Source organism: Chlorocebus sabaeus, chromosome 23 (genome assembly GCF_047675955.1).
Source record: "Chlorocebus sabaeus isolate Y175 chromosome 23, mChlSab1.0.hap1, whole genome shotgun sequence".
Taxonomy (NCBI): Eukaryota; Metazoa; Chordata; class Mammalia; order Primates; family Cercopithecidae; genus Chlorocebus; species Chlorocebus sabaeus.
In genome coordinates, this window is record NC_132926.1 from 41,270,244 (window position 1) to 41,293,163 (window position 22,920).

General features: G+C 38.3%; 1 protein-coding gene across 13 annotated transcripts in view; it reads right to left on the reverse strand.

Moving 5' to 3' along the window:
* The window catches only part of LOC103245175 (protocadherin alpha-C1), a 218,118-nt gene that overhangs the window by 84,740 nt on the left and 110,458 nt on the right, over positions 1 to 22,920 (reverse strand). The window lies entirely within an intron of this gene.

The window sequence follows — 22,920 nt, forward strand, 5'->3', positions numbered from 1 at the left end:
GATGTCAGCCTATTAGGTAGAGTCAAAAGTACAGACCTCATTAGATCTCACCAAGATGCAAAACAGCCCATAAAAATTGAACTTATTCTTCACCAAATTTCAAAACCAAAACTAATTTTCTGCTTCAGTGCCAGAGATTAGGATTTACATTTCTTCATTTTAAATTAATGCTGCTAAGCAAGCTAACTGCTTTGGAATGAAAGTTTATTCTTTCTGCCTTAAACAACTGAAATACAACTGTAAAGATGTACCCAACTTCTAGGCCCCTTACTTTTAGGTCTGCAGCCAAGCCCTCAATTATACCAGGTTTAGAAATTCTGAGCAGCATCTAGAGGGATAGTATGTGTGGATATACATTAGGGCATGAGGAAAAAGGAAAAATGCATACAGAGAACAGCATGGGAAATCTTCACAGAAACTCCTCCTTCACACGCTTCTCAGATTTTTGGCTTCCCTTTTGCCATTTCTCTATTTAAACTGCCACTGACGTCTATTTTCAGAAGACTTCATTTGTGGAAAGAATGAAGAAAGCATCCACCCAGTAGGATTTGTCCCACCATATGCCTCCTTAACTTTTGGCATAACATTACATTCTTATTCAAGTAAACTGGGATTTGTGAGAAAGCAACATTTAAGAGAGAAGGATATCCCAAAGATACGGGAGGCTAAAGATTTTTGCCTTTTGGATAAGATGACCAGATAAACATTAAAATTATGAATTAACAAAACTTCTCTTTAGCAGGACTTTTCATTGCTGATACTTCATTTTGTCCTTTTTTTGAGGCAGAATCTCACTTCATCGTCCAGGCTGGAGTGCAGTGGTGTGAAGATGGCTCACTGCAGCCCCTACTTCTCTGGGCTCAGGTGATCCTCCCACCACAGCTTCCCAAGTAGCCAGGATTACAGGCACACACCGCCACATCCAACTAATTTTTAAAAATATTTTGTAAAGACAGGGTCCCACTATGTTGCCCAGGCTGATCTTGAACACCTAGGCCAAGCACCCCCATGCCCAGCTAATTTTTTTTTTACTTTTTGTAGAGATAAGGCCTCACTATGTTGCCCAGCTGGTTTCACACTCCTGGGCTCAAATGATCCTTTCACCTTAGCCTCCCAAATTGCTGCAGTAGATGTGAGATACTGCATCTGATCAAAAATTTATCTTTCTATAAATTTTTTTATATTTCACCTTCAAAATGTGACCCTACAAACTTAAAATCATACTCCCATTGGTCAAATAAGTGCTGACATGAGGACACCTAGCTCTTTTATTCTAAATACTACACATGTAGTAATAGAGTCCAAAACTGCAGTCCAACAACCATTCTTATGGCCCACCTGTTATCCTTGATATGCCATTGGCTAAAGACAAACTAGACTTCCACTACTGGAAGTAAAAGTCTGAAGTTTATTTGTATCTCAAAATTTTTTCTTGAATGATGTCTTTGGATTTTTTTCCCCTTATCTATGTATTTGGTCTCTTTGAAGACATCTATTAGTAGTATGTTGGATCTCCTTTTTCTGTATTCCAAAGCTATAGCTTTCCCTCCAATTCTTTTAACTTCTTCATTCTTTTCCACTTTTTTTCCTCAACCTTGTCACGTGTTTCTTTTTGTTCTTGACTGTATGGAAGCAGAGGCTGTTCACTTTTTTACTGCTTGCAGTATAGCCATATTTACTGTTTGATGGAATGGCTTATGTGTGCCATAGTTTTAATATATCTTCAACTGATGAAAACTGGCAGCTGCAGGGCAACTTGTCATCCCGACTTTTCCCCTTACCTTGCCACATCCTTAGGTTCAATCTTGAAATAATGGTGCATCTGCTCACTATCAGATTTAGTCCTGCCTTCTCTCCTATTTTGTGTTGACAAATAGGATTATGAGAGTCCTGCCTTTAGCCTCTGTACCTAGATCTTTTTGTTCCAAAACTAGGAGTCATTGGTTTTGCATCTCAGTGAGAATCACTACTCTAGAAAACACCAATCTACCAGCCCTTTCCAAGATCTCCAGTGAAAGGCATCCTCTCCTAGCATTTTCATATCTTGGTCCAATCTTCATGGCACTTAGTAGCTTATCTTCATGTACATCGTGGTTGAGGTTCAAATGTTTTACAGAGTTTCATCAAAGATGTGACTTTATTTTTTTGTCTGCTGTACTTTTTGTTGTTTTTGATGAGTTTCATGGAGGATAAGAGACATTTAAATATGCATTTTCTTTTATCTATATTTGGTAGAAATACCACTTTTTGCTTAGTGGGATTTCTACACTTTGAAGGTATGTGGGAAAGTTACAATCTTTATACTTATTTTTTAAACTAATCATTTTATTGAACTCTTTTTTAGGTCTTTATTGGTTCTCTGGGATTTTACAAGTGTAAAATTATTTGACTGTAAGTTTTATCATGTAACATGTATTTATCCTCCTTTCTAAAATCTTATATATATACTGTATATATACACGGATATCTATAAATATATATGTATAGATATTCACATACATATCGTATCTTGTGTTATCTAGAACATCCAAGTCAGTATTGAATAGTAGCCAAAAAGTATCCTGTTATGCTTATAATTTTTATGGGAGTAATTCTTGTGCTTACTGTTTAAAATTGAGGTGGCCAGTGTTTGATGATAACTGTCAAATTTTTATTAAAGTCCCTTAAAATAGCTGCCATAGTGATGATCTGATGATACGTTTCTTATTACCTTTGAAACCATAATATAGTATGAGCTCTCTTATAACATAGTAGAGCTTTTTTTACAGAATGTTATATCAGCATATTTTTATTTCAGGTTAGGCACTATCTAATAACCTAATCTCAGGTAGAGTGGTTTGGTAGTGGTGGCAGGCCTCCCTTTTCAGACACCGTTGAGGAAAATTTTTATCTGCAGCACAGAGGAAAATCTAGTGTGAAGGTTTATCAAAACGTAGAAATACGAAACTTGAATGTAGGCAAATATATTATGTGATTGGACCAGACAGATTAGCTCTTAATACAATGACGTTCATCTAATTTGAGGTTTTTTCAAGTAAGTATAAAAGTCTAGGACTTTTTGATCTGTGGCTTAATATCATTTAGCAAAATTATATATTTGCTTTATAGTTGTCCATCTATTGTGAAAAAACTGCTTTATGTCTGTCAAAAAAATGCATTAGCTGGGTGTAGTGGTGTGCATCTATTGTCCTAGCTACTTAGGAAACTGAGGCAGGAAGAGTCCCTTGAGCCCAGGAGTTCAAGGTTAGAGTGAGCTATGATTGCCCCACTGCACCCCAGCCTAGACAACATAGCAAGACCCTAATTCTGAAAAAATAAACAAATACAATATTGTACTCTAGTACTACACGTGTAGTGTTTAGAATGAAAGGACTAGATCACCCACTCTTGGAACTGATTTGATGAACCAAAGTATGACTTTAAGTTCTAAGGGCCACACTTTTTCTTTCTTTCTTTTTTTTTTTTTTTTTTTTTGAAACACAGTCTCACTCTGTCACCAGGCTGAAGTGCAGTGGCATGATCTCGGCTCCCTGCAACCTCCACCTCCCAGGTTTAAGCAATTCTCCTGCCTCAGCCTCCTGAGTAGCTGGGACTACAGGCGCACACCACGTCCAGCTAATTTTTGCATTTTTAGTAGAGACGGGGTTTCACCGTGTTGGCCAGGATGGTCTCGATCTCTTGACCTTGTGATCCGTCTGTCTCGGCCTCCCAAAGTGCTGGGATTACAGGCGTGAGTCACCGCACCTGGCCTAAGGGCCACACTTTGAAGGTGAAATAGAAAACTGAGTCTAATTAATTGCATAAAACAATATGTAAAACGATTGTTGGACCAAAAACATATAGAAATGTAACACATTTGTCAATTACAGTATAAAAGAGGTGCATGGGAGAACAGCTGTAGCTGATAAAAAAATGACACCAGGTGGTAGTATGAATACACAAGAATAAATGAATAGAACTAGCAATGACAAATAAGAAATGCTATCAATATTTAATTTCTCCTTTTTTCTCTTAGTGCCTCTAAAAAATATAAGATTATATAAAGTAATAATTATTATAGTGATGTATTGTTGGGTATATAATACCTATAAATGTGCATTGTTTTCTGTGGCTGCTGTGACAAATTACTATACACTGGGCTGCTTAAGACAGTTTCTCTCCTAGATTTGGACAGGAGAAATCAAAACTCATGATGTTGGCAGGGTTGCACTCCCTTTAGAGGCTCTATGGAGAATCTGTTTCTTGCCTTTTCCACGTTTTGGTGGCTGTTGACATCACTCCAATCTCTGCCTCCATCTTCGCATGGCCTTTTCCTCTGTGTCTGTTTTCTCATCTTCTATCTCTTATTTAAAAACAAAACAAACTTTTCATTGGAATTAGCGCCCACCTGAAAATTTTAGGGTAATTTCATCCCCAAATCTTTATTATAATTATGTCTTCAAAGACTCATTTCCAAATGAGGTCATAGGTTTCAAAGGTTAGTATGAGGACATGTATTTTTGAGGCCCACAGTCCAATCCATCACAAGATGTAATATGTGTAACAATAATACAAAAGGCAGAAGAGGAATAAAGCTATCTAGAAGTAACATATTTATATCTCACTAGAATTAAGTTACTATAAATCTGAAGCAGATACCAATAAGCTAAAATACATATGGTAAACTCTGAAGAAACTACTGTGAAAATAACTCAAAAGATACAGTTTAAAATTTAGTTTAAAAATTACCATGTTACATTCTAAAATATTCACTTGATAAAAAGAAATCAGTAAATGAAACGTACAGGAAAAAAGATAATTAAAACATATAGAAAAAGGAGTAAAATAACAAACATAAATCCAAATATATCAATAGTAACATCATGTGAATAGATTAAAGAATCTAATCAAAAGGCAGAATTGTCAGACTAGAGTTTTTAAGAAAACAAGATCCAACTATGCATTGTCTGCAGGAAACACTTTTAGATTCAAAGATACAAACAGATTGAAAGTAAAAGAATGGGAAAACATACATTGTGCAAACAGCAACCACAAGATAGCTGAAGTGACCACACTAATATCAGACAAAACAGACTACAAGACAAAAAATTTTACTAGAAATCAAGAAGGACATTTTATAACGACAAAAGGGCCAATTAGGAAGATATAGCAACTAAAAACATGTTTGCACCTAGTAACAGAGTCCCAAAACACATGAAGCAAAAACTGGCAGAAATGAAGGGAGAAATAGACAATTCAATAGTCATAATTGAAGACTTTAATATTCCACTTCCAAAAATGGATAACAGCTAGGCAGAAGATTACCAGGAAATGAAAGATGCGAGCAACACTAAAAACCAACTAACCTAAAGGATATCTGTCTTAGTCTGTTCAGGATATTATAACAAAGTACCAAAATACCATATGCTGTATAGTTAATAAACAAGAGAGATTTATTTTTCACAGTTCTAGAGGCTTGGAAGTTCATGATTCAGGTATCAGCAGATTTAGTGTCTGGGGAGGGGTCACTTTCTGGTTCATGGATGTCACATTCTTGCTGTATCCTCACATGGTGAAAGAGGCAAGGCACCTCTCTGGGGCCTCTTTTATAAGGATGTCAATCCCATTCATCGGGGTTCTGCTCTCATGACTTTATTATGTTTGAAAGGTCTCACCTCCTCATACCATCACTGTGAGAATTAGGTTTCAATATATGAATTTGGGGAACATGAACATTCATATCATAGCAACATCTATAGAACATTCAACCAACAACAGCATAATATACATTCTTCTCAATTACACATGGAACATTATCTAAAACAATCATCAATAAGTTTAAAAGGAGTGATACCATCCAAAGCACTCCCCTTGAGACTTGGAATAAGACAAGGATGCCCACTCTCATCACTCCTATTCAATATACTACTGGAAGTCCTAGCCAGAGAAATCAGGCAAGAGAAAGAAATAAAAGGCATCCAAATAGGAAGAGAGGAAGTCAACCTGTCTGTCTTAGCAGACAATATAATTTTGTACCTAGAAAACCCTATATTCTCTGCCAAAAAGCTCCTAGATCTGATAAAACCTCCAGCAAAGTTTCAGGATACAAAATCAATGTACAAAAGTCAGCATTTCTATACACCAACAACATCCAAGCTGAGGGCCAAATCAAGAACACAATCCAATTTACAAAAGACATACACAAAACTAAAATATCTAGGAATATGGCAAATCAAGGATGTGAAAGATCTCTACAAAAAGAATTATAAAACACTGCTGAAAGAAATCAGAGATGATACAAACAAATAGAAAAACCTTCCATGCTCATGGGTAGGAAACAGCATTGTTAAGATAACTATACTGTCCAAAGCAATTCACAGATTCAATGATATTCCTATCAAACTACCAACATTATTTTTCATAGAATTAGAAAAACAAACTATCCTAACATTCATATGGAATCAAAAAAAGAGCCCAAATAGTCAAAGCAATCCTAAGCAAAAAGAACAAAAAGGACATCACCCTACCCAACTTCAACTATACTACAAGCCTACAGTAATCAAAACAACATGGTACTAATACAAAAACAGACACATAGACCAATGGGACAGGTTAGAGAACCCAGAAATAAAGCTGCACACCTAGAATTATCTGATCTTCAATAAAAACAAGCAATGGAGAAAGGACTTCCTGCTCAATAAATATTGCTGGGATAACTAGCTATCCATATACAGAAGATCGAAACTGGACCCCTTCCTTTCAGCATGAACAAAAGTCAGCTGGAGATGGATTAAAGAGTTAAATGTAAAACCTTAAACTATAAAAACCATAGAATAAAACCTAGAAAATATCATTCTGGGCATAGGCCCTGGCAAAGATTTCATAACAAAGATTCCAAAAGTACTTGCAGCAAAAACAAAAATTGGCAAATGGGGCCTAATTAAACTAAAGAGCTTCTGACATCAGACTATCAAGGTAGAGCAAGATAGTGGAATAGAAGCCTACACCATCTCCCCCCGACACATGAACACCAAATTGTAACAACTATCTGCACACAGAAAAGTGTCATTACAAGAACCAAACATCAGGTGAGCAATCGTAATACCTGGATTTAACAACGTATCACTAAAAGAGGCATTGAAGAGGGTTGGAGAGACACTGTGGAATCACCACCATCATCCCTCGAATATCCCCCAGCAGCAGCTGAGCAATGTGGAGAGTCTGCGCACTTGGAGGAGGTAAAGCACAGCAACTGGGGAAATTTACATTAAACTCAGTGCTGTCATAGCAGGGAGCAACACCATGCAGGACTCAGCCAGCAGCTGCACATGAAGGGAGCTTTTGGAACAGACCTAGCCAGAGGCAAATCACTTATCCCAGTAGTGAGAACTTGAGTTTCTCAGGAAGCCTCAACACTATGGGCTTAAGTGTTCTGGGGTTCTAGGTAAACTTGAAAGACAGTCTAGGACACAAGGATTGCAATTCCTAGGTAACTGCTAGTGCTGGACTGGGCTCAGAACCAGAGGGATAGGGTGGCATACGACCTAGGAAGTCATCGGCTGGGGCAGCTAAGGGAGTGCTTGTGCCACCTCTCCCCTAATCCCAGGCAGTGAAGCTTGCAGCAACAAAAGTGACTCCTTCCTTCTGCTTAAGGAGAGCAAAGAGTAAAGAGGACTTTGTCTTGCATCTTGGGTACCAGCTCAGCCACAGTAGGACACGGCATTGAGCAGAGTCATGAGGCCCCCATTCCAGGCCTTAGCTCATGGATGATATTTCTAGACACACACTGGACAAATAGAAAACCCATTGCCTGGTGGGGAGGACCCAGTCTTGGCAAGATTAATCACCTGCTGACTAAAGAGCCCTTGGGCACCAAATAACCAGCAGTGATATCCAGGTCGTATGCCGTGGGCCTTAGGTTCTGAGATGTGTTGACTTCAGGTGTGATCCAGCACATTCCTAGTTGTGGTGGCTACAGTGAAAGACTCCTTCCATTTGACAGAAACAGAGGAAAAAGTAAAGGGGACTTTGTCTTGCACCTTTGGTACCAGTTTGGCCACAGTGGAGTAGAGCAACAAGCATGCTCTTGGGGTCCCCAAGTCCAGGCTTTGGTTCCTGGACAGCATATTTGGATCTTCCCCAGGACAGAGGGGTGCCCACTTCCTTGAAGAGTCCCAGGCCTGGCAGCATTCACCACAACATAACTGAACAGCTGTTAAGCTTTAAGTGAACATCAGCAGTGGCCAGGCAGAATCCCTGTGGACCAGTGGTAGTATTGGCCACAGGGAGAGGCATCTCTGTCTGTGGAAAGGGGAGGGAAGAATGGGAAGGACTTTGTCTTGTGTTTTGAGTGCTGGCTTAGCCATAGTCAAATAAAACATCAGGCAAATTTCTAAGTATGTTGACTCCAATCCTGGCTCCCAGGTAGCATCTCTGGGCCTGTCCAGGGCCTGGGGGAACTTGCTACCCTAAAGGGAAGGATGCAAACTTGGCTGGCATCACCCCCTGCTGATCTTAGAGCCCTAGGGCCTTGAGTGAACATAGGTGGTAGTCAGGTAGTGGTTACAGTGGGCCTTGGACAAGACCTAGTGCTGTGCTGGCTACAGGTCTGAGCCAGGACAATCCAAGGTGGGGGCCACAGGAGTGCTTGCATCACCATACCCCTAGTTCAAGGTGGCCCAGTGCCTTAAGAGAGAGAGAGAGAAAGAAACTGTTTGACAGAAGGCAAAAGAACAAGTGTTTTTGCCTGGCAATCCAGATAATCATTCTGGATCTTATTCAACACCTCCAAGATGGTACCTGTACGAGTCTGCAAAAACCACAGCATTATTGGGATTAAGGCCCAAGCACCTTCAAATAAAAACCTTCTGGAAAACCTTCTCAAGGACAGGGACAAACAAGCCCAGACTGCAAAGACTACAAGAAATACCTAGCTCTTCAATGCCCAGACATTTACAGGTAAGAATAAGCATACAGAAAAACACAGAATATTATAACAGTGTAATTGTAGTATGTAAACTTATCTTAAGTAGAAAGAAAAAATGATGAACCGGTCAAAAATAATGACAATCTGGCCAGGCATGGTGGCTCACACCCATAATCCCAGCACTTTGGGAGGCCAAGATGAGTGGATCACTAGGTCAAGAGACAGAGACCATCCTGGCCAACATGGTGAAACCCTGTCTCTACTAAAAATACAAAAATTAGCTGGGTGTGGTGGTACGTGCCTGTAGTCCCAGCTACTCAGTAGGCTAAGGCAGGAGAATCGCTTGAACCTGGGAGGTGGAGGTTGCAGTGAGCCAAGATCAGGCTACTGCACTCCAGCCTGGTAGAAGAGCAAGACTCTGTCTCAAAAAAAAAAAAAAAAAAAAAAAAAAAAAAAAAAAAAAAAAAAGACAACTTTTCACAACATAGTTAAAAAGCAGGAGGATAAAGTTAAAGTGTAGAACTTTTATTAGTTTTCCTTTTGTGTGTTTGTTTTTGTTTATGCAATCTGTTAAGTTGCCATCAATTTAAAATAATGGGTCATAAGATAAGTCATAAACCCCATGTAACCTCAAATCAAAAAACATACAATGGATACACAAAAAATAAAAAGCAAGAAATTAAATCATACCACCAGAGAAAATTATTTTCATGAGAAAGAAGATGAGAAGAAAAAAAGAATGGAGAGACGACCATGAAACCACGAGAAAACAAATTACAAAATGGCAGGAGTAAGTTCCTACTTAAATGAAAATACTGAATGTAAATGGACTAAACCCTCCAATAAAAAGACATAAAGTGACTGAATGGATGAAAAGACATGACCCAATGATCTGTTGCCCACAAGAAATACGTCACCTATGAAGATACACGTAGACTGGAAAATAAAGGGTTGGGAAAAGATATTCCTTGCTAATGGAAACAAAACAGGAGCAGGAGTAACTACACTTACAACAGATAAAACAGATCTCAAGACAAAAACTGTAAGAAGAGACAAAGAAGGTCTTTGTAAAACGATAATGGGATCAATTCAGCAAGAGAATACAATGATTATAAATATATATGCACCCATCATTGGAGCACCCAGATACAGAAAGGAAACAGTATTAGAGCTAAAAGAGATAGAGAGATCACAATACAATAACAGGTGGAGACTTCAACACCCCACTTTCAATATTGGACAGAACTCATAGACAAAAACTCAGCAAAGAAACTTCAGACTTGATCTGCACTATAGAACAAATTGACCTAATAGATATTTATGGAACATTTCATACAACAGCTGCAGAATACACATTCTTCTCCTTAGCACATGAATCACTCTCAAGGATAGACCATATGCTATCCACAATACAAGTCCTAAAACATTTTTTTAACGATATCATATCAAGAATCTTCTCTGACCACAATGAAGTAAAATTAGAAATAAAAAATAGGAATTTTGGAAACTATACAAACACATGGAAATTAAACAATATGCTCCTGAATGACCGTGGGTCAATAAAGAAATTTAAAAGGAAATTGAAAATTTGATTCAAACAAATGATAATGGAAACACAACATACCAAAACCTATGGGATACAGTGAAAGCAGTACTATTAGAGGGAAATTTATAGCTGTAATTGCCTACATTGGAAAAGAATGAAAACCTCAATTAAATAACCTAACTGTATATCCTAGAGAACTAGAAAAGCAAAAGCAAATTGAATCCAAAATTAGTAGAGAAAATAATAAAGATCAAAGCAGAAATATATTTGAAATGATGAAAATACAAGAGATCAACAAAACAAAGTCAATCTTTTGAAGAGATAAATAAAATTGACAAACTTTTAAACAGACTAATGAAGAAAAAAAGAGAGAAGACCCAAATAAATAAAATCAGAGCTGAAAAATGAGCCATTACAACGGATTCTGCAGAAATTCAAAGGATCATTAGTGGCTATGATGAGCCACTATATGCCAATATATTTAAAAATCTAGAGGAAATGGATAAATTCTTAGACACATACAACTTACCAAAGTTGAACTATGAAGAAATTAAAACCTAACCAGACCAATAACAAGTAATTAGATCAAAATTGTAACAAAAATCTCCCAGCAAAGTAAAGCCTGGGACCCATTGGCTTCACTGCCAAATTCTACCAAACATTTAAAGAACTAGTACCATCCTACTCAAACTATTCCAAAAAGTAGAGGAGGGGTTAACTTCCAGACTAATTCTATGAGGCCAGTATTATCCTGATGCCAAACAATGACACATCAAAATAAAATAAAACTGCAGGCCAATATATCTGACATATTGATGCAAAAATCCTCAACAAAATACTAGCAAACTGAATTCAACAATACAGTTAAAAGATCACTTATTATGACCAAGTGGGATTTATCCCAGGGATATGAGGATGATTTGGCATACACAAATCAATTAATATGATACATCATATCAATAGAATGAAGACCAAAAACCATATATCATTTCAATTGATGCTGAAAAAGCATTTGATAAAATTCAAAATCCTATTTTGATAAAAATCCTCAAGAAAATTGGCGTAGAAGGGGCATGCCTCAAAGTAATAAAAGCCATCTATGACAAACCCACAGCCAACATCATACTGAATGGGGAAAAGTTGAAAGCATTCCCCCTGAGACCTGGAATAAGTCAAGGATGCCCATTTTCACCACTTCTATTCAACATAGACACTGAAAGTCCCAGTCAGAGAAATCAGACAAGAGGAAGAAATAAAGAGCATCCAAATTGGAAAAGAGGAAGTTAAACTGTTGCTGTTCACTGACAATATGATCATGTACTCTGAAAACCATAAAGACTCATCCAAAAAGCTCCTAGAGCTGATAAATGAATTCAGTAAAGTTCCAGGATACAAAATCAATGCACACAAATCAGTAACACTGCTATACACCAACAATAACCAAGCTTAGAATCAAATTAAGAACTCAATCTCTTTTACAACAGCTGCAAAAAAAAAAAAAAAAAAAAAAAAACCAAAATACTTAGTGTGATGGTAATACTGAGTGTCAACTCGATTGGGTTACAGGATGCAAAGTATTGTTCTTGGGTGTATCTGTGAGGGTGTTATCAAAGGAGATTTGAAGGGGTGTCCTGCCACTCCACACCTGTGGGTGTTTCTCGTTAGGTGGAACGAGAGACTTCAGAAAAGAAATGAGACACAAAGACAAAGTATAGAGAAAGAAAAAGTGGGCCCAGGGGACCGGCGCTCAGCTTACAAAGGACCCACGCCGGCACCGGCACCAGTCTCTGAGTTCCCTTAGTATTTATTGATAATTATCTTTACCATCTTAAAGATAAGGGAGTGGCAGGACAATAGGATCATTTTAGGGAGAAAATTAGCAGTAAGACATATGGATAAAGATCTCTGTGACATGAATAAGTTCAAAAGAAAATGCTGTGCCTTGGTACGCATATGCAAACATCTCCATAAACCTTTTAGCAGCATTGCGCCAGCAAGTCTCACCTTATGCCGTAAGGCGGTTTTCTCCTATCTCAGTAAACAGAGCATACACCGAGATGTTCCATTGCCCAGGGATGGGTAGGCTTTTTAACCAGCAAGCTGCCTTCAGGCACTTGTTTAACAAAGACACATCCTGCACAGCCCAAAATCCATTAAACCTTGAGTCACCATAGCACATGTCTTTTTGCAAGGACAAGGTTGGGGGTAGGGTCACAGATTAACAGCATCTCAAATACAGAAAAAAATGGAGCCTCTTGTGTCTACTTCTTTCTATATAGACACAGTAAGAGGCTGATCTCTCTTTCTTTTCCCCACATTGATTAACATTTGAGTCAGTGGACTGGGAAGGACAGATCCACCCTCAATCTGGGTGGGCACAATCAAATCAGCTGCCAGTGCAGCCAGAATAAAAACAGGCAGAAGAACGTGGAGAGATTGGACTGACTTAGCCTCCCAGCCTACATCTTTCTCCTGTGCTGAATGCTTCCTGCCCTTGAACATTGAACTCCAAGTTCTTCAGCTTTGGGACTTGGATTGGCTTGCTTGCTCCTCAGCTTGCAGATGGTCTATTGTGGGACCTTGTGATCATGTGAGTTAACATTCCTTAATAAACTCCCCTTTATATATACATTTATCCTATTAGTTCTGTCCCTCTAGAGAGCCCTGACTAATACAGATTTTGGTCCCAGCAGTGGTTCTAGAGGAACAGAATATTAAGGATGGAGTTCTTTCATTGGTTTTGGGGTTTCTGGAGTTGGCTGCTTAATATGATTAGACCCAAAAGTGCTAAGGACTGTACTTCTAATAGTATGGAGAATACTGATAGTCCTTGGCATGAACTGTTTACAGACTTACGTAAAATAAATTCATTTGACACTCCTGATTTACTGCTCATGAGAGGCAAGGAGTTTAGTAACTCTATATATAATACTTTGACCATATGTGGGGAACCAAGGAACATAATGAAGTTGGTTGGTTGCTCCTAAGTTCACTGGACAAAGTGAGGTAAGAAAATGATGTACTTAGGGATTCTAATTCCTGGCTTCAGAAGCAGATACTGAGCCTCAAATCTGCTAAGATTTCTCTGAGTGAGAGTCTTATCTCCCGTAGAGAAAGAGCTAAAATTGCGGGAAGTTAGACACAAGTTCTTATACCAGTTGATTATATTGGACCTCTTGCATCATGGAAAGGGCAGTGGTTTGTCCTCACTGGAATAGACACTTACTCTGGATATGGGTTTGACTATCCTGAACACACTGCTTCTGCCAAGACTACCATCTGTGGACTCACGGAATGCCTTGTACACCATCATGGTATTCCACATAGCATTGCCTCTAACCAAGGCACTCACTTTACAACTAAAGAAGTGCAGCAGTGGGCTCATGCTTATGGAATTTACTGGTCTTACCATGTTCCCCATCATCCTGAAGCAGCTGGGTTGATAGAATGATGGAGTGGCCTTTTGAAGTCACAATTACAATGTCAACTAGGTGGCAATACTTTGCAGGGCTATGGCAAAATTCTCCAGAAGGTTGTGTATGCTCTGAATCAGCGTCCAATATATGGTAGTTTCTCCCATAACCAGAATTCATGGGTCCAGGAATCAAGGGGTGGAAGTGGAAGTGGCACCACTTACCATCACCCTTAGTGACCCACTAGCAAAATTTTTACTTCCTGTCCCTGTGACATTATGTTCTGCTGGCCTAGAGGTCTTAGTTCCAGAGGGAGGAATGCTACCACCAGAAGACACAACAACGATTCCATTAAACTGGAAATTAAGATTGCCACCTGGACAATTTGGGCTCCTCCTACCTTTAAACCAACAGCCTAAGAAGGAAGTTACAGTGTTGACTGGGGTGACTGTCCCAGACTCTCAAGATGAAATCAGTCTACTACTCCACAATGGAGGTAAGGAAGAGTATGCATGGAATACTCGAGATCCCTTAGGTGTCTCTTAGTATTACCATGCCCTGTGATTAAGGTTAACGGGAAACTACAACAGCACAATCCAGGCAGGACTACAAATGGCCCAGATCCTTTGGGAATGAAGGTTTGGGTCACTACACCAGGAAAAAAACCACTACCTGCTGAGGTGCTTGCTGAAGGCAAAGGGAATACAGAATGAGTAGTAGAAGAAAGTAGTCATCAATACCAGCTACAAACTACACGACCAGTTGCAGAAATGAGGACTATAATTGTCATATTTCCTCCTTCTTTGTTAAAAACATGTTTGTGCATTTATATACTTCTACTAAGAAAATATCTGCATTTTATCTCCTTTTTCATTTATCATGTGACATAAGATTTATTGACTTCATATCAACATTTAAATGTTAACTTTATGTAATAGCATTTGGGTTAGGAATTAGTGCACTCTTGGTTGTATGAAAGATAGTTGTATTATGTTGGGAATAATTATGACCTTGTTGTCTTAATTTGAAGATTATCTGTAATTTCAGGAGGTGTGTATGGGTTCACGTTGACAAGGGGTGGACTTGTGATGGTTAATACTGAGTGTCAACTTGATTGGATTGAAGGATGCAAAGTATTGTTCCTGGGTGTGTCTGTGAGGGTATTATCAAAGGAGATTAACATTTGTGTCAGTGGACTGGGAAAGACACAATTACCCTCAATCTGGGTGGATTCGATCTAATCAGCTGGTAGTGCAGCCAGAATAAAAGCAGACAGAAGAACATGGAGAGATTAGGCAGGCTTAGCCTCCCAGCCTACATCTCCCGTGCTGGATGCTTCCTCCCTTTGAACATTGGATTCCAAGTTCTTCAGCTTTGGAACTCAGATCGGATTCCTTGCTCCTCAGCTTGCAGATGGCCTGTTGTTGGGCCTTGTGATTGTGTGAGTTAATACTCCTTAATAAACTCCCCTTTATATACACATCTAGCCTATTAGTTCTGTCCCTCTAGAGAACCCTGACTAATACACTTAGGAACACACTTAACCAAGGAGGTGAAAGATCTCTACAAGGAAAACTACAAAACACTGCTGAAAGAAATCACAGATGACACAAACAAATGGAATATATTCCATGTTCATGGATGGGAAGAATCAATACTGTGAAACTGACCATAGTGTCAAAAGCAATCTATAGATTCAATGCAATTCCCAGCAAAATGTCATTATCATTCTTCACAGGACTAGAAAAACACAGTCCTAACGTTCATATGGAGCCAAGAAAGAGCCCACATTCCCAAGGCAATACAAAATAAAAAGAAGAAATCTGAAAGCATCACATTACCTGACTTTAAATTATACTAAAAGGCTATAGTTATCAAACCAGCATGGTACTGGTATAAAAATAGGCACACAGACCTATGAAACAGAACAGAGAACCAAGAAATAAAGTCAAATACTTACAGCCAACTTATCTTTACAAAGCATACAAAAACAAAGTGTGGAACGGATGCCTTATTTAAGAATTGGTGCTGGGATAACCGGCAAGCCTCACAGAGAAGAATGAAATTGGATCCTCATCTCTCACTTTATACAAAAATCAACTCAAGATGAATCAAATACTTAAATCTAAAACCTGAAACCATAAAAATTCTAAAATATAACAGCAGACAAACTCTTCTAGACATTGGCTTAGGCAAAAAATTCATGACTGAGAACCCAAAAGAAAGTGTAACTACAACAAAAATAAATAAATGGGACCTAATTAAACTAAAAAGCTTCTGCACAGAAAAGAATTAGCAAAGTAAACAGACAACCCACAGAGTGGGAGAAAACATTCACAATCTCTGCATCAGACAAAGGACTAATATCCAGAACCTACGAGGAACTCAAACAAATCAGTAAGAAAAAAAAATCCCATCAAAAAGTGGGCTAAGGACATAAATAGACAATTCTCAAAAGAAGATATGCAAACAGCCAACAAACATATGAAAAAAATGCTCAACATCACTAATTATCAGGAAAATGTAAATTAAAACAATAATGTGATACCACCTTACTCTTGCAAAAATGGCCATAATAAAAAAATAATAGATGTTGGCCAGAATGTGGTGAAAATGGAACAGTTTTACACTGCTGGTGGGAATGTAAACTAGTACAACCACTATGGAAAACAGTGTGGTGATTCCTTAAAGAACTAAAAGTAAAACTACCATTTGATCCAGCATTCCCACTACTGGGTATCTACCCAGAAGAAAATAAGTCATTATATGAAAAAGACACTTGAATACACATGCTTATAGCAGCACAATTCGCAATTGTAAAAATACGGAATCAGCCCAAATGGCCATTAATCAACAAGTGTATAAAGAAATTGTGGGGCCGGGCGCGGTGGCTCAAGCCTGTAATCCCAGCACTTTGGGAGGCCGAGACGGGCGGATCACGAGGTCAGGAGATCGAGTCCATCCTGGCTAACACGGTGAAACCCCGTCTCTACTAAAAAATACAAAAAAATAGCCGGGCGAGGTGGTGGGCGCCTGTAGTCCCAGCTACTCCAGAGGCTGAGGCAGGAGAATGGCGTAAACCCGGGAGGCGGAGCTTGCAGTGAGCTGAGATCCGGCCACTGCACTCCAGCCCGGGCGACAGAGCGAGACTCCGTCTCAAAAAAAAAAATAATAATAATAATGGCATTCTCAGCAACCTGGATGGAACCAGAGACCATTATTCTAAGTGAAGTAACTCAGGAATGGAAAACCAAACACCACATGTTCTCATTCATAAATGGGAGCTAAGCTATGAGGATGCAAGGCATAAGAATAATACAACGGACTTTGGGGACTCGGGGGAAAGGATGGGAAGGGGGTGAGGAATAAAAGACTACAAACTGGGTACAATGCATACTGCTCGGGTGATGGATGCACCAAAATCTCAGAAATCGCCACTAAAGAAAGAACTTATTCATGTAACCAAATACTGTTCCCCAAAAACCTATTGAAATAAAAAAAGTTAAAGTATACTATAATTTTTTAAAAGTGTATCATATTTGTAGCTGTTACATTGTGAATAGGACAAAAATAATCAAATAATTTTCCATTATTTAAGAGATATTATCCAATGCAGCAAGGAAGTCACATCATTGACAAACAGGTCAAGATTCAATGTCTTTGTCATTTTACTCTATATTATTTGTTAAGATAAATGAAAATACCAACAGACATTCATGTGAGAACTACACTTGTCAATTACAACCATAGATAGGTCATGGATAGAAAAGTTCAGCAAAAATCGAGGAAAACATTCTATGATAATTGATATTAGGGAGAATTATATGTTTTATTACTATTTTTAAACTATTTACCAAACATCCTTTATATCAGTGAAATTTATAATATATGTATATGCATACATATATATGCACATACATGTGTATTAAGCATTTACCAGGCTAACATCAGCTACACAGCATCCCAATTCCACTTATTAGAAAAGTTTCTTGCTCTAGTTTAAAGTGAACAACACAGTAGAACTATTATCTATGGTACCTGCTCAGAACCATAATGCAAGGAATAATATTTTAAGTTTGATCAGATGAATTCCACTAATACGTATTGTGTTGAATTTTTCCGACTGTACTACTGTTTCTATAAGTAACCACAATCCTTCCTATATTTTTGAAAATACTTGTTTTTTAAAATGCATCCTTTCTTCAATAAAAATGCTGTCTTTATTGTATACTAAATTTCCTAATGCATAATGAGACACTACCTTACTCCTGCAAGAATGACCATAATTTAAAAATCAAAAAGTAATAGTTGTTGGCATGAATGTGGTGAAAAGAACACTCTTTTATACTGTTGGTGGGAATGTAAACCAGCACAACCACTATGGAAAACAGTTTGGAGATTTCTTAAAGATATAGAAGTAGAGCTATTATTTGATCCAGCAATCCCACTATCAGGTATCTACCCGAAGGAAAAGAAGTCATTATATGAAAAAGACACATGCGCAAGCCATGTTGATAGCAGCACAATTCACAATTGCAAAAATATGGAACCAACCTAAATGCCCATCAGCCAACAAGTGGATAAAGAAAATGTGGCATATATACACTATGCAATACTGCTCAGCCATAAACTAAAAAAAAATAATAGCTTTTGCAGCAGCTTGGGTGGACCTGGATGCCACTATTCTAAGTGAAGTAACTCAGAAATAGAAAATCAAATATTGTATATTCTCACGTACAAGTGGTAGCTAAGTATGAGAATGCAAAGACTTAAGAATGATATAATGGATTTGGGGCACTTGGAGGGAAGGGTGGGAGGTGAGTTAGAGATAAAAGACTACACATATTAAGTACGGTGTACACTGCTTGGGTGACAGTTGCACCAAAATCTCAGAAATCACCACTAAAGAATTTGTCCATACGACTGAAAACAACCTGTTCCCCAAAACTGTTGAAATTTTAAAAACCCTAAAATATCTGGGTATAAAAGGAGCATACCTCAACATAGTAAAAGCCATATATGACAGACTCACAGCTAGTATCATACTGAGTAGGCAAAAACTCAAAGCCTTTTCTCTAGGATCTAGAATATGACAAGGATGCCCACTTTCACCACTGTTAGTCAACATAGTACTCTTAACTAGAGCAATTAGGCAACAGAAAGAAATAAAGGGTTTCCTAGGCCAGGCGAAGTGAGTTACACCTGTAATCCCAGCACTTTGGGAGGCTGAGGAGGGAGGATTGCTTGAGCCCAGGAGTTCGAGACCAGCCTGGGCAACAAAGCAAGGTCTCATCTCAAAAACAGAGAGAAAGAGAGAAGACATAAAGGACATCCAGATTAGAAAGGAAGAAATCAAATTATCCTTGTTTGCAGATGATATAATCTCATTTTTGAAAAATCTAAAGACCCCAAAAAACTATTATAACAATAAATTCAGTAAAGTTGCCAGATACAAAATCAACATAAAAAAATTAGTAGTATTTCTATATGTCAACAGTGACAATCTGAAAATGAAATTAAAAAGTAATCCCATTTAAAATAGCCATAAATAAAATTAAATACCTAGGAATTAATCAAAGAAGTGAAATATCGCTACAATGAAAAATGTAAAATGCTGATGAAAGAAATTGAAGAGGACACCAAAAAAGATATTCCATGTTTACGGATTGGAAGAATCAACATTGTTAAAATGTTCATACTACCCAAAGTAATCTACAACTTCAATGCAATCCCTGTCAAAATACTGTGGACATTCTTCACAGAAATAGAAAAGACAATCTGAAAATTTATATGGAACTACTAAATACCCATAATACCTAAAGATATCTTGAGCAAAAAGAACAAAACTGGAAGAATCACATTACCTGACTTCAAATTATATCATAGAGATATAGTAACCAAAACAGTACAGTACTGGCATGAAAACGGACAAATAGACTAATGGAACAGAATAGAGAACCAAAAAATAAATTCACATACCTATAGTGAACTCATTTTTGACCAAGGTGCCAAGAACATACACTCGAGAAAAAGCAGTCTGTGCTGGGAAACTAGATAGCCATATGCAGAGGAATGAAACTAGACCCCTATCTCTCATCATATACAAAAATTGAATTAAAATAGATTAAAGACTTAAATCTAAGACATTAAACTATAAAACAACTACAAGAAAACATTGGGAAAACTCTCCAGGACATCGGTCTGGGCAAAAATTTCTTGAGTAATACCCCGTAAGCACAGGGAACCAAAAGAAAAAATAAATATATGGGATCACATCAACTTAAAAACCTTCTGCACAGCAAAGCAAGCAATCAACAAAGTGAAGAGACAACCCACAGATTGAGAGAAAATATTTACAAACTACCTATCTAACAAGTGATGAATAACCAGAATATAGAAGGAGCTCAAACAACTCTATAGAAAAAAAAAAATCTAATAATCAATTTTCAAATGAGCAAAAGAGTTGAATAGATGTTTCTCAAAAGAAGACATACAAATAGCAAACAGGTATATGAAAAGATACTCAACATCACTGATAATCAGAGAAATGCAAATCAAAACTACAGTGAGATATCATTTTACCACAGTTAAAATGGCTTTTATCCAAAAAACAGGAAATCAAAAATGCTGGAAAGATATGAAAAAGAGGGAACCTTTGTACACTGTTCGTGGGATAGTACAAGCACTATGGAGAACAGTTTGGAGTTTCCTCAAAAAGCCAAAAATAGAGCTACCAAGTGATCCAGAAATCCCACTGCTAGGTATATAGCCAAAAGAACGGAAATCAGTATATTGAAGAGATAACTGCACTCCCATGCTCCTTGCAGCAATGTTCACAATAGCCAAGATTTGGAAGCAGCCTACATGTCCATCATCAGATGAATGGATAAAGAAAATGGGCCGGGCGCGGTGGCTCACGCCTGTAATCCCAGCACTTTGGGAAGCTGAGGTGGGCAGATCACCTGAGGCCGGGAGTTCGAGACCAGCCTGACCAACATGGAGAAACCCTGTGTCTACTAAAAATACAAAATTAGCCAGGTGTGGTGGCACAAGCTTGTAATCCCAGCTACCTGGGAGGCTGAGGCAGGAAAATCGCTTGAACCCACGAGGCAGAGGTTGCGGTGAGCCAAGATTGCACCATTGTACTCCAGCTTGGGTGACAAAAGTGAGACTCCGTCTAAAAAAACAGAAAAGAAAATGTGGTACATATACACAATGGAGTACTATTCAGCCATAAAAAAGAAGAAGATCCAGTCATTTGCAACAACCTGGATGAAACTGGATGTCATTACGTTGTAAGTGAAATAAGCCAGGCACAGAAAGACAAACATCATACGTTCTTACTTATTTGTGGTACCTAAAAATCAAAACGAGGCCAGGTATGGTGGTGCATGCCTGTAACCCCAGCACTTTTGGAGGCTGAGGTGAAAGGATCACTCGAGCCCAGGAATTCAAGATCAAACTGGGTAACAAAGTTGAGACCTCATCTCTACAAAAAAAAAAAATCAAAAAACTAGCTGGGCATGGCAGTACATGCCTGTGGTCCCAGCTATTCAGGAGGCTGAGGCAGGAGGATTGCTTGAGCCCAGGAGGTCAAGGCTGCAGTGAGTTCTGTTCATACCACCACACTCTAGCCTGGGTGACACAGCAAGACCTGTCTCAAAAAGGAAAAAAACAAAAACAAAAACATTTGAACTCATGGAGATAAACAATAGAAGAATGGTTAACAAAGGCTAGAAAGTTTAGTGGGGTGTGGATAGAAGGGGGAGATTTTTAATGAGGACAAAAAATAGAAAAAAATGAATAAGACATAGTATTTGATAGCAGAATAGAGTGACTATGGTCTAAATAATCTAGTTGTATATTTTAAAATAACTAAAAGAGCATAACTGGATTGTTTGTACAAAGAATAAATGTTTAAGGGAATGGCCATCCCATTTTCCATGATGTGATTATCGTGCATTGCATGCTTGTATCAAAATGTCTCATGTACCCCATAAATATATACACCTATTATATACCCATAAAATTAAAAAAATTAAAACTACTATGAACAGAATAAACAGACAACCTACAGGACGGAAGAAAATATCAGCAAACTATGCATCCAACAAAGGTCTAATATCCAGAATCTATAAGGAACTTAAACAAATTAACAAGCAAAAACCAAACAACCTCATCAAAACATGGGCAAAGGGCTGGGCACAGAGGCTCATGCCTGTAATCCTAGCACTTTGGGAGGCAAAGGCAGGTGCATCACTTAAGATCAGGAGTTCGAGACCAGCCTGGCCAACACGTCAAAACCCCATCTCTACTTAAAATAAAAAAAAAAAAAAATAGCTGGGCTTTGTGGCATGTGCCTGCAGTCCCAGCTACTCAGGAGGCTGAGGCAGGAGAATCGCTTGAACCCAGGAGGCAGAGGTTTAGTGACAGAACAAGACTCTGTCTCAAAAAAAAAAAAAAAAAAAAAAGGCAAAGGACATAAACAGCCACTTCTCAAAAGAAGACATACACATGGACAATAAGCATATGATAAAAATGCTCAGCATCACTAATCATTAGATAAATGCAAATCAAAACCACAATGAGATACCATCTCACACCAGTCAGAATGGCTATTACTAAAAAGTCAAAAATAACAGATACTGGTGAGGTTGCAGAGAAAAGGGAATGCTTATACACTGCTGGTGGGAATGTAAATTAGTTCAGCCACTGTGGAAAGCAGTTTGAAGATTTCTCAAAGAACTTACCATTCAAGCCAGCAAACCCCATAACTGTGTACATAACCAAAGGAATATAAGTCATTTTACTATAAAGACACATGCATGTGTATGTTCATCATGGCACTATTCACAATAGCAAAGACAGAGAATAATCCTAAATACCCATCAATGATGCACTGGATAAATAAAATGCAGTACGTTGGCCAGGTGCAGTGGCTCATGCCTGTAATCCCAGCACTTTGGGAGGCCGAGGTGGGCAGATCACCTGAGGTCAGGAGTTCAAGACCAGCCTGGCCAACATGGAGAAACCCCGTCTCTACTTAAAATACAAAA